Genomic DNA, 12918 nt, shown 5'->3' with positions numbered 1-12918 from the left:
GAATCATATTAATACAATTTTAATTTTAACCCTTAAATTGCATACCTGTATATAATGTAATTAATTTTTTTCCCCTAAGGGAAAAAATACCCATGATTTTTGTGCTATTAGGGTGAGAGTAAACCACTGGAAATGGAAAAATGAAATTAATCACAGAACACTAGATTGTAATCCAAGCCCAGATCTGAGTCTAGTGAATGGGATGAAGTGTCTTTGCTTTCACATGATCCGTTCCATTAGTGTTCTTAATTTATTTTGCAGATAAACTCGGAAAGGTTAAGTCCTTGAGCTGCCTGTGCTCTGGATCTAAGCCACTTGTTTATTATGGAAAGAGCACACATCTCCATCCTTGGAGATAATCAGAACTTGACTAGACATGACCCTGAGCAATCCGATCTGATTTTAACGTTGAATCTAACTTCAAGGTTGGCCCTGCTTTAAGCAGGGATTGGGCTGGATGAGATCAGGAGGCTCCTTCTGAGTTTTTTCTATGAGTTTCTCTGTATGTGTGTATATGTGTGTACCAAAAGACAGTTACTCCTTGGCTCCAGCCTAAGGATATAATTTTCCCTGAAAACATCAGTATGAAATTTGTCATGAGGCGTTCTGACTGAATCAGTGAGTAAAGAAAATGATTGTAATTCATCTTGCTATTCTAAACCACGTAAGTATGAAAAATCAGCTATAGGACAACCAACTCGTGTAAGGGCCTACTATTTATGGATTTCTGCAAGTTAAATTTCTTTTTCCCAATGTATTTGTTTCTTGGAGGAAGAAAAAAGTCTAGAAACAGGCTTGAATCCTGGGTGTTTTGGCATTTCTAGCTCCAAAACAGGCAAATCTATAAGTCCTGCCTGTCTGCACAGCAAAAAGTGACCTGCAGCAACTGGATGGAGGTGGTGGCCTAAGACAGGGTGGAGGCAGGTTGTTGGTGTCCCCACCAGCGTGTCTTGGTCAGCCTTCACTGATAACCTGTTGGCAATTTCCCTAGTTTTTTCTTTTCCTCCCTCTATTCCTCCTCTCCTTCATCTTCTTATTTTCTCTGCCAGTTGCTATTATCAAGGAATAGCACTTACATCCCATGTAAGTCCTTTTTAAATGGCCATAACATGTGTGCTAAAATATATGTTCATAGGAGTAGAAAATACTAGTAGGAGAAAAAAGCCTTCTAGGACACATCATGTATTACTGTGTCTTGATTTTTCAGCTGTTCAATATGCACACACAGAGCTACTCCAGTTTTTGGAACAGAATAAGAAACTTGGAAAGTTAAATGGATTTTGACAGCTGTTCAAAACTCGAATTACAGTAAGTTTTTCTTCAGTCTGATCTCCGAGGGTTTGGTGATTCTTACGTGCAGGCATTCATCTGTGAAGCCTGAAAATCTTGTGATCTAATGCTCAGCTGCATTCAAAGAAATTTGTGTAAGAAGATGAAAATCGCTTTGCAGTGGGTTAATGGAACAATATAGTTGGGAGATTATATAGAAGGCTGATCAGAGTTTAGGATGTTGTCACTATAAGTCAGTGTTACCCTGTGTCAGTCCAAAGATTTATTCCAACTTTCAGCATCTGTGCATAAGACACCAGGGCAGCAAAGTAGTTACTAGTGTATAGCACTTCTTTCATTCATAGCATGAAGTTCAGGGTTTAGAATGTCCTGATATTTAGATGCAATATTTGAATGGTAAGGAGCAGAGCACTGTTTAAAAAGGAAAATAAAAGTAGTAAGAATTGAATTGTGACAACTACGTTTCATTAAAAATGAGATTTTGATTAAAAGGAGCGTAGTTAATGCCAGCTACACATGCGATACTGATTTCAGTACTGCTTTGCCACAGAAGGGCACTGTAAAACCAGCATGAAATGGTGTTTCTTGGAGACAAGTTCAATTTATTATCTTGAAATGAAAAATTTAAACTAGAAATGGACAAACTGTCATGCAAAATGGCAGTGGTTCATGCAATCCTCTTCTATTCTCTCTTTGACTTGCTTTGACTCCTACTAAATGAGGTCAAAGATAAAATGTACTACAAAATCCCTAAGAGCCAACACTGAAAATCGGGTTTGCTTCCTCATTAGCATTTCTCTTTCATTTCTTTTAGTGATGCAGACTATCCTCAGCGGTGGGAGGGCTGGAGCAGCGTCCGGGGCAGGTGATGGCAGGGACTCTCCCCTTCAGCCGGGCAAAGGTGAGTGCTGCTCCTGTGCCGGGGTGCGTGGCAGGAGCTGGAGCGAGCGGCTGCCCCAGGAAGCAGTGCTGGCAGCCAGCAGGTTCGGAGGTGGCAAGGCTGAGGGTCTCGTGGGGATGTACGTGCCCTACGTGGTCTTGTCCTCAAAGCTAGCAGACAGGGACCAGGTACAGGAATATGTAAGGGGACATCGAGGCTACGAGGCAGAGTGCAATAAATTTGCCTTTGCAGTAACCCAGCTCTCTGCTTGCCGTGCTTTTCATTTATGACCATTGATTTCCAAATTGGCTTTTTGGTCCCAGGCTTTTAAAACTGGACAGAACAAAATGTCTTCAATACCTTGTTTGATGGTCAACAGCAACGTGAGCTCTGGTGTAAGATGGAGACTAGCTAGGGAAAGAGCAGCTGGAAGTGTTTTTTACAAGTGTCTCAAAATGCTGCTGTTTCTTCTAAACATCTGTGGTTTGGGTGCTCATGGTGCAAATAGGCTTCATTATCTCCTTTCCTGTGCTGTCATAGGGGTGATAGATTTCTGTCCTGGTTTTGGCTTGGAGACATTGCTGCAGGACAATCGGACTGCTACGGTTGGCTCAGTTTGGGGTTTTCTCTTTCCTGGGGACAGAGCACAGTTGTGCTCCAGCCTCTTCCTTCTTATTTTATGGTGTGATGTGATGAGACTAGGGGCAATTCCCCTGGACACCCTTCTGAGAAAGGGGAAAACAGTCTTCCCTGTGTCATACTCAGTTGCTGCAACTTTTGCATCCAGACTCAAGCCTGTTGCACTTTTTGCAGCTCTGGAGAATAGTGTGCCTACCAGCATTACTGAGAAGAGCGCTGTAATGGATTTCCCTCTAGTGATGAAATATGTCAATTACAGATTATTCTACATATCTAAAGTACTGGCACAGTAAGAGTAGTTATTTCTCCCTCCCTTTCAAACTGCCACTTTGAGACGGGAAGAAAAGAGAATCAGAAGTTTATTGGATCTGGAATACTATGAAGTCAAAGTGTTAATAAGAGGACTCTTTACCATAAAAAAACAACCAACCAAACCCAAAGCAAACAAATGCAACTTTTTCAAATTAGAAAGTAAGTTTTGCACTAAATACACCTTCACACCATTCTGGATAAAAAACCCACTACATCTTAAGGCAAGATGAGTATCATAATGTATTTTCTGGTGGAACAGGTAACTCTTTCATCAGTTCTCTTCTTAGAGTTCAGAAAATGTCTCTTCTCCAGCCCTGAGACTGTCAGTATTTTAAGAGTTGTCATCCTATATCAAGATTTTAAAATTATAGCAGAAATAGGTGCTTCAGGGCTGGAAATGTTAGATTCAGGTGTGGATTCATCTAATTTTGCTCAGCCAATGAAGAAATTATTTACCTAATGTAAGAGCTAAATACATTAACCCATTTTTTTCTCTTATTATTTTCTAAAGAACTACTGCTTTTGTAATCAAAAGCATGTATTATTTCCCCTGAATAATTTTGAAATTATTGGCTATTGACAAATAAATTTGGCAGTAGGAGAAATATTTTGGAGATATGAAGTTTGACACTATTTGTAAAAATAGCGAGCCATCTACAAAGGAAGAGCCATTAACGCATGCCCTAAAGGACAGCAGTATAGGAGCAGAGTCTGTGTGGACACAGAGTGCCCGTGGGAGGCTGACATGGAGAGTACCCATCCACATCTTCACTAGTGGCTCATGTCTGATTAGAGAGCAGGTAATTTACACCTTGCTCAGGGTGTCTCTTCTGCAGATATTCTTGGATACAAGAAGGTGTGAACACAGGGGAACGAGGTCAGAATTTAAAAATTTAGAGAAACTTGGCATAGGGATCACTTTTATCATGGTGATAAAAGAAAGGTGGTACAGTTGGGCAGTAGTCACTGAGTACCATCACTGCACAGGGAAGATCGGAGGACATTTGGGGATTGCAGGTCCAGCAGTGCTACAATAACATACCAAGGACAGGAAGCAATGGAAGAGGCTGCATGGGTGGTTGTGGAGCTGCCACAGCCAAAGATCGTTAGCCTAGTTTATTTTTAGGTGTAATTTTCCATGGCCTTGAAGCAGGACCTAGACTTGCTGACCTCTTGTGGTCTTTTACTGCCTTATGGCTACGTGAACAATATTTCCTGTGGTTAAATCATAATGTCTGATGCCTAAGGAAGAGGTGTTGGCTAGAGTGATTCATGTAAAGAGTCAATCAAAAATGAAACGTAAGGAAATGGGGCCTCTCTAGTCCTGGTTAATTTGATGAGTGCAGAGAACTGAGTGATTAAATGATTAGGTACCAAAATTTTTAATGAGTTAAGAATTAGTCAGAAGTTACTAAATGTTAAAACACTGGATAGGCCGCCTGATTAGCATAAATGGATCGTATCCCGATTAAAACCACTTTCTTGTATGTTATCCTTAGTTCTGTAGGAAAGACTTGATGCAAAATGCTAAAGCAGGGTTAGCCGTGAACAAATTTTTGGTTGACCCCTGACTTGTACAGTCACTCATCACTGGCTAAACCCTGCCCCGTGTCTGTGTCCATTAGATAACCTGAGAGAAGGGGCGAGGTGGGACTGAAAGGATAGTGAGCTTTTGACAGCCATCCAGGACACACCAAACACAGTCTGGGAGGGCTGCATTGCCATAACATGCAGCTTTGGTATGGGAGGTCCACGTTCGATGTGTCCCCTGGAACCACCTGCTGATTGGGGGGAAAGTGCCCCATGGTCTCCAGCTTCTGGGCTGTGGCAGCAGGGCTGAGACCTGGTGTGGGCAAGACAACCGATGTGGTTTAAGCATCATGGTTTCGGCAATCATCGGAGGTTTTCAAGACCCAAGTGGACAAAGCCCTCAGCAACCAGGTCTGACCTCAAAGCTGTGAGCAGGAGGTTGGGCTGAGACCTCCTGAGCTCCCTTCCAGCCTGAATGGTCCTGAGAGTCTGTGACCAAGTGCTGAGCTGTTCTGCAAGTACCTCCAGGCTGCCCAGATCACAGTGTTTGTATACCTTATCTTCGTTTTTCCTTTCCTTTTTCCTTTCTCAATCATCTTTTTAGCTGCCCTTTTACATTCCTTTCTCCACCTCTCCCTATCTCCACCCGGATAAACAACCTGCCCCTAATCACTTTTTCCTCACCGCTCCCAGTTTTGCTGCACCTCACCTCAATTTTGCTATTTGTGATGCCCTCAGCCTTGGAGGGCATGGCTGAAGTGGATCCCCAGGCCTTGCGGGCTTTGCGAGGCACAATGTGCCCAAAAGTCCCCCGTGCAACCTTCAGCTGTCATGTTTGGCCCTTGCTCCCACACCTTCCCCTTAGCGCCCTGTGAAATCCAGCCATCCCTCCTGGTGCTCCTCCTAACTTTTGGTAGTTTCTCCCACTGTCATCTATCACTCCAGCAATTTCTCCATGTCCTGCTGAGAGAGATAGTGCCAGCGCGGGCCAGGGACCAGCTGTCTACCTGCAGCCATGATACATCATCTTCCTTCCGGCTTGCTCCTTCAGTGACCTCCCTCTCCCACAGCCCCTACCTCTCTCACCACCATTATACTCTTATTATTTAATGTAGTTTTATCCACAGAATACTCAGCATGTGCAGAAAGACAAGGTTAACAAATATTTAAAGAGCTTTCATCAATTTTTTTATGAATTTTGAAAAGCAGTATTTTCTGCAAACCCAGTAAGGGGAGGTGGGAGAAGGAGGAACGTGATAGTTGCCAGATGCTGTGCACATCTTGTGTGCTGTGGTCATTACAATTAGAAAAAAAATCCACCACCCTGATAATTTAAAATTTCAGTCTCGGTGGTCATAAGATATTTATGTGAACAGATAACACTCACAGCAAAAACATCTCCCAAAGCTGGAAGGGTACAGAATCTGAAAAATAATCAGCATCACTTTAGCAAGACCTGAAAATCATTAAATATTTAAACTAGTCTCTCTGAGGATTTTAATTATATTTAAAAAGCAATTCTTCTTTTGCACATGACAACAAGAATGGTGTCTTCTGTGTTAGTAAATTTGCATCTAGGCTCTATGTGAAGTCTATTATGCATATTTTAGAAATTAAAATAAATTATTTCTGTCTTTTAGAGTTGTTAGCATCACAATACTGATGTAAAAAGACCCATCTGTAATTAGATCTTTTTCATTCCCTTTGATGAGATCACATCTTCAAATGTTAATTTTGGATATATTACCATACAAAAATTCAGGGCACCTCACATTTTTTTTCAGCAGCACATTAAATTTGTAACTTCTTGGCTTTACTTGCAATAACTGGGGATTTTTCTGTAAAAAATCCCTAATGTAGGCAGGACCCATAAGCTAAGAGCTCAGAACAAATTGTTTCTCTTCTGCAAGTGCAGTCAGGACTAAAACTGATGTTATATAGCAATCAGGAAGCCAGTCAAAATCTCTCAAGCCACTTCAGAGTTTTCAGCGTAGTTTAAATAGCTTAATGATGAGTAGGATACAGTTGGTGCTGCTGGAAGATGGAAACCTTCTCTCCTGCAAGACCTTCATTAATGACGATGAAGGAAAAAAAAAAGATTGGCAGCTCTCTGGCAGGCTTTGCAGGGCTGACTGTGTAGGAACTGTTTGACCTTGTAAACTCAGCAGATTTAAAACACATTTGAGAGACAGTGCAGGTACCCAATCTTGTTCCCATACTTGCTTAAAACCTATCCATACAAAACAACCTCAGATTTATATAAACCTTCATTAAAAACCTGTATCAGAGGTTATACTTGAGTAGGTTTTGATCAAATTAATTGTTTTCCTGAATTGTATCCAAAATACCTGTTTTGTTTGTATACCTTTCTTCAAGTACTTCTACACAATACTGTATGATTTTGGTTTCTTTCAGGCAATAATTGTTTTCTTACAACCATTTTGACTTAAGGCATGCAGTAGCATTCCTTAACTCAGGAAACTCAAACTTTTAAGCGCTTTACAGCTTTACATTTTAGTGGCAAGATGCCAAAGCAGCTTTGTTTACTCTGTCGATAACTCCCATGTCAGGGAACAAGAAGAACAGACCAAAAAAGCTTCAGATAAATACAAGGAGAAGAAAGCTGTTAAATGCATTTTAGTGGATATTCACATGTGTCAGAGTACTATAAGTCAAGGCATACAAAACTGTAAAAATAAGCAGCTCCCAGAGATGAGTGGCATGTCACTGCATATGTTTTGGAGAAGGGTGTAAAACACAACAGGGCTGAAATGTCCCAAAAGAATGATTCATGATTTATTCAGCTAAAGAACAGGATCCAAAATGCTCCTCATCTGAACTCATTCCTGATAAATAATCTGAGAAACAGGACAGACACCACTAGCCAAGCAGCTATGGCTGTTGCCCTTGTAGCAAAAGAAAGGAGCTATTAATTTGCTGCTAGTAGCATACAAAGGAATAACACGTTTCTGTGCCCTGAACTACCAAATCAATCACACATAAAAACAGGGCAGCAATTCTTTTTCTTTGGGATTTATTCTCTCCCACTATTTGCAAGTAGAAAACTGGTACCCTGGGCCTTGGCGGGAGGTAGGTGTGAACCAGGGCAACCCATCACCTCCAAGGGACACGGCCGAGATAAATGCTATCAAACTTCTTCGCAGTATGGCAGTACATATGGCAGCAGTTCACTCTCACAAGTGGCACATCTATAAGCTGATGAACAATATGAATGAGAATTTGAGAGAGTGTTTTCTCTTAAACCTGAGTTAAAAAAGTCTTTACCTGCAGCTGAAAAATATTTAAGGTAATGGCAACACAAATACATGGATTTTGCAGCCAGAATGAGTTACCCTAACAACTGGGACTTAATTTTCATAAATAAAAAGCATTTTTGTAAGCATTTTTTACTAGCTCAGAAGTTGATATCCTCCATGAAAGTAAAGCAAACAAACTGAGCTTGTTCACAAGGTGGATTCTGAGATGCCTCTATGTCCCAGCGAAGGTGTTTCGGTTCCCTTTGGGTTTCTGGATGGACCTCTCTTGTGGCCTTCAAAAATATTCATTTTGCAACATTGCTAGGGGCCTTTGCTATGTCGGTGATAAATTTTAAATTAGTAGCCTTTTTAAGCTAAAATGACTCCTTTTTCTATTCAATGTGGCAGTTTAGATTTTTCTGGAAGACCAAGTTTAGTATAAAACCATGAAAAGTTTCTGTAGTATGAATGTTTATTCATTCCTAGAATTTTATTTTTTCAGGGAAAAAATATTATTTAATGTGTTCCTTTTGTGCAAACTTCTCTTCCAGAAGGTCATACAAGAACCTGCATTTTGCTAGACCTGTGTTATTTTCTGTTAGGCAGTGATTTGGCTACTCTTAATCCGGTCATGTTTGAATATGTCCTTCCTGTGATATTTGAAAGCTCAGACACTGGGTACTGTTGGTCTATGGACTCATTAGCGTACATTTTTTAATTAAACAAAAGAAGAAATGGAACAGTCCAGGAAAGGAAAGGAGGAAATTCTGTTTTGTAGCTTCTCAGGGGTATGAAATCGTGGTTGGTACGACTAGGTTAGAGAGGGACTAACACCCTCTCTCCCGGTATAGCACTGGGGCATCAGGTGAAGCTGCCTGGGGCCAAGCGTGAAGGACAGGAACGAAGGCAACCCTTGATGCCCCCACTGGTGGAGCACCACTGGAGATGGGATCCTGGCCTAGGTGGTTCCTTGGTTAGAATCAGTACAGCTTCTTTGCATGTTTTTCCCTTTCCCTTACTTAGAGGGGGAAAAAAATCCATTGTGGTAAGAAGTGGATGAGGTGGACAAAGCCCTGAGCAACCCAGTCTGAGCTCAGAGCTGGCCCCACTGTGAGCAAGAGGTTGGACCGAGGTGCCCTGAGCTCCCATCCAGCCGGAATTATCCTGTGGCAATTGTTTTCATGTGAAAGGACTCTTCAGCCATTTATTCAAAGCTATGCTATGTGATGCAAAATTTTGTAAGAGTAACTTTGGATGAAAAAGAATTGTTTCCCACTGTATATGAAAATTAATTTTCCTTTAAATTGTAATTAAATAACTTCTGGTGACCTTCTAGTGTATCTTAGGTATAAGAATCCCCTAACATTTATCTGCCCTTTTTTAGTAGTTTCTTCAGGGAAAAGATGATCCTGTTTCACATTTCTGGAAAGTCCCTAGCTGTTGTTGATAAACATGCTGCAGATACTTTAGTTAGAACATATTTTTGACTTAGTTTCCATTTAATTTATTTCCATTTACCATTTGTTTGGATATTGGCAGTGCTGGCTCTGGGTGTGGGATGTGTTAGCTTCAGATTACTTTCATAAGGGTACTCTGTCTCTTCCATGACTTCTCAGGTCCAAAAGCACAGTTGGCAATTTTGGGATACAGTTGAACCCGAAATGGTGGGTGTGCGTGCACTGGCTTTCTGCAAAAACCACTCCATTGTGCAACTACAGTGAAAGGTCTTTGGATTTTAAAATTTTGGCAGCCTGTGAAGTTAAATACACACTGAGAACAACTGCTCAGGAGAGACTGAGTAATTGCCTTAATCAGACTTGAGAGGGGCCGTGGCTGGTGCCTGCAAAGCAGAGGGGAAGCGTTAGCAAGGGCGTAGGGGCGAGGGCGTCACTGTTACCTTCCCTGGGGCCCTGAGCAGTGTGTGATAACCTAACGTGTGCACGGGAAGGACCCACGTGTTTCCAGATTGTGTTGTGGGGCTACGCATCCGGGCGGGTGTGAAGACGTGTCATGTGGTTTTGCATCCCTTGTTCTGACATAGTTTGGTTGCACTGACCTTGTGGTGTCCTGCAAGTACTTTACCTGTAATGATGAGTAAGGTCAAAGGCAATGTAGCAGCAGATTCCAGCAAAAGTCTTCGATGAAACAGAGGTGAGCCACAGCTGGGGGGGATTTGAATCACAGGCGTGCAGGTTGTGTGGTCTGTGGGTTCAGACAGCATTGCCTGGTGTCCTTCTTGTCCTGTGCAAAAGTAGCAGATCCCACACAGGGTCTGCACAGGCTTTTGGGCAAAGCTGGAGGAAAACTGTTGACAGTAGTTTCTGTGGGTGCTGATGACTTTTTAAACTGAAGTCCATTTTGATTTTATCTGAGGTTTTGTCTGTACAGTACAAAGTGTTTGTACTGGACTGAGAGAGTATGCCATATGGCCTGAGCCACACTATGATTCAGCATTGGCATGGCATGACGCTAACGCATCCACGCTGCTTCAGCTGTCTGAGCTGTAGCAGATGTCTCCCCAGTATTGTGCTGTACAGTGAAGACATATCCTTAATTTTACATGCTGCCACAATGCTCCTGGAGGTATACGCCTTCAGCACATGTGCCTTGGCGTTCTTTTTAACCCCTTTTGGGTGTACAGAAGAGGGGCTGGCTGGTTGAAAAATGCATGACTGCATTTCAGAAAACTTACAGAGGACTGTACAAGTGCTAAAAGCTACTGCAATTTCATTTGATAGTCTTAACATTTTCTCCTAACTGGCTAAGAATTGTCTTAAGAAATATTGCATAGGTTGTATATTGGCTATACAGTCATGTAAACTGATGTGCACTTTCTCTTGAATTTTGCCATGATACGCTAAAACATTTTGCATGTACACTAGAAAAAAGGTAAATGTTTTGAACTAATAGGCTACTTAGGCTTTAATGGGGGCACATCTGAGAAGGATTAAAAGTTATTATCTCTCAATAGTCACTATATTTTCATGTGTATGTTCTTGATGGTTATTGTCTTATGCAACGCATTGTGATTAGTATGTTTGCAGTTTTGCCAATGTAGCTCTTTCAAATTCTTTCTGTGTTATTCAGGATTGGTGCCTGCAGGCTGACCTGCCAGGATGAATTCTGGGCAAGTGTGCAATTAAATATCCATCCAGTCAGAGGTAGTTCAGCCAAGTCAGTAGGAGTTTTCCATTGACTTACTGACTCTAAGGTACTAGCCATGGACTCTGAAAGACGTTTCTTCACTTCTCAGAAACTGTTAGGCATATCCAATTAAACAGCTCCTTCCTTTGCCTGCTACGGCCCCTTTGTCGCTATTTTAATCTCAGTTATAACAAAAGATTTGTGCTGAATCTGTTTCCTGTTCACACACAAAAACTTTGAGTTATTTGGCTTTAGCTAGAGTTAATATTATCCTCTTAGGGGCCATGTGAATTTGGTATGAGTCATAGCTTGTTGACATACAGTATGGAAAGAAAAATAGTTTAGCCAAGTCTGCTGGTCATCAGAAAAAGTTTGTAAACTCGTCAGCCTCGTTTGGAAACTGTTTTCCCATTTTATAGTATGTAACTGTAGCTATGTAAAAAGTGATGCATGATGTACACAAAAGCACTATGAAATCCTATATCTGCTTTTTGTAAACATCAGCTGAACAAGTTAGGTTATGAAAAGAGAAAAAATATTGGTCTTGTTCAGAAAAAAACAAAGAAACTGCATTTCCAGCTACCTTTCATCTATTTTTCATTCAGGATAAAATGCCTGTCGTTGCAAAACTTCGATGTAGTGTGAAGCATTAGATAACCACAAAACAGTTTCGAAGCAAAGACATAATTCACAGGTCTGATTTTTATGTGGTGATGAATCCCAGAGCAAATGGAGCGTCAGCAGATCTGAGGCAGCAGGCATCACTGTGTAGAGTCAGTGTTGATGTGAACCCCCCTGCTGTCAATAAACTTCAAGCCTTCTTCTGCATGTTATAAATTCTAAACAAACTACCAAACGGAAGAGACTTTCATTTCTGGAGAAGAAATGAACTTAGATATTTTCTGTATTTCTATAAGAAAGGAGAAGTCTATGATTTTCATTGTTCTGTGCAGCCTCAAAGACACCTGTTCCATGGCCAACACATGTGATTAAGCACTCTCATTGGAAGCAAAACAATTAAGACGAAACAATTATTATACGTTCTGTTATAAATAATGCTCATCTTGTCTACCAAGAGTTCTTATATCAAAAAGAAGGACTTAGAGTATCTAATCTACTTTTCCTACTTTATTTTCTTGCCTACTCCTTGAATTTGATTAAACTTGGGTAATAAAAATGAACTTTTTTTCCCCTTTTATTTATAGACTTTTACCTGAAGTGCTACTCTTTTTTTTTGAAGAGATGTGCCTAAATCTTCTGTTTCTGGAGTCAAGTGATTTATCCAAGATTTTCAGTTTACAGGTTTGTAGGCTCTGTGACTGTGATGAAAATCAGAGCATATTCAAATTTAATTCAAAGCCTAAGAATCTAAATAAGGGAAATAAAAGGATAAGAAATTTGTGAATAGGTAGTGCTAGCATCACAGTTTATTTGTGACAAATTAAAACAATTGCTACATAAACAAAATTGTGTTAGGGTTGATAAAACTCTTCTTAAAAGAGTATTATTTTTTTCAAAGTCTTACATTCTGGACTTGCAAAATCTATAACTGTCCTTTGAAACATAACATTTATTCCTTATGGAGATTCTTCCTTTACGAAGTTTTCAGTCAAACAACTGAAGACAAGAAGAGTTCTTATGTGGATCATGAGGAACCCAAAGACACATCAAGACCAGCAAGTAAGAATGTCCTACGGAGACACATGGATATTTGGAATAGATGAGATCGGACCTAAGAATTCTGCTGACACTTTCAAAGTATGAAGATAGCAGGTAAAGAGAGATCCTGAAACCATTTACCTTTTCGAACAGGCTACTTAATTAATGGTCTTCCAGACTAGAAGAGAGATAATAGAAAAGTTTAGA

The 12918-nt window shown here is 40.7% G+C and overlaps 1 long non-coding RNA gene across 1 annotated transcript; it reads left to right on the top strand.

Annotated features, from left to right (window-relative positions):
- Nucleotides 1-1204: 1204 nt before the first annotated feature.
- On the top strand, nucleotides 1205-12824 carry LOC129202067 (uncharacterized). The gene is made up of 3 exons (XR_008575614.1): nucleotides 1205-1308; nucleotides 2105-2191; nucleotides 12655-12824. It is a non-coding gene; the product is annotated as an uncharacterized LOC129202067 (long non-coding RNA).
- Nucleotides 12825-12918: the final 94 nt, after the last annotated feature.

Source organism: Grus americana, chromosome 2 (assembly GCF_028858705.1).
Source record: "Grus americana isolate bGruAme1 chromosome 2, bGruAme1.mat, whole genome shotgun sequence".
Taxonomy (NCBI): Eukaryota; Metazoa; Chordata; class Aves; order Gruiformes; family Gruidae; genus Grus; species Grus americana.
Note: the sequence above shows the minus strand (reverse complement) of the source record. Positions and strands in the feature narration are given on the sequence as shown.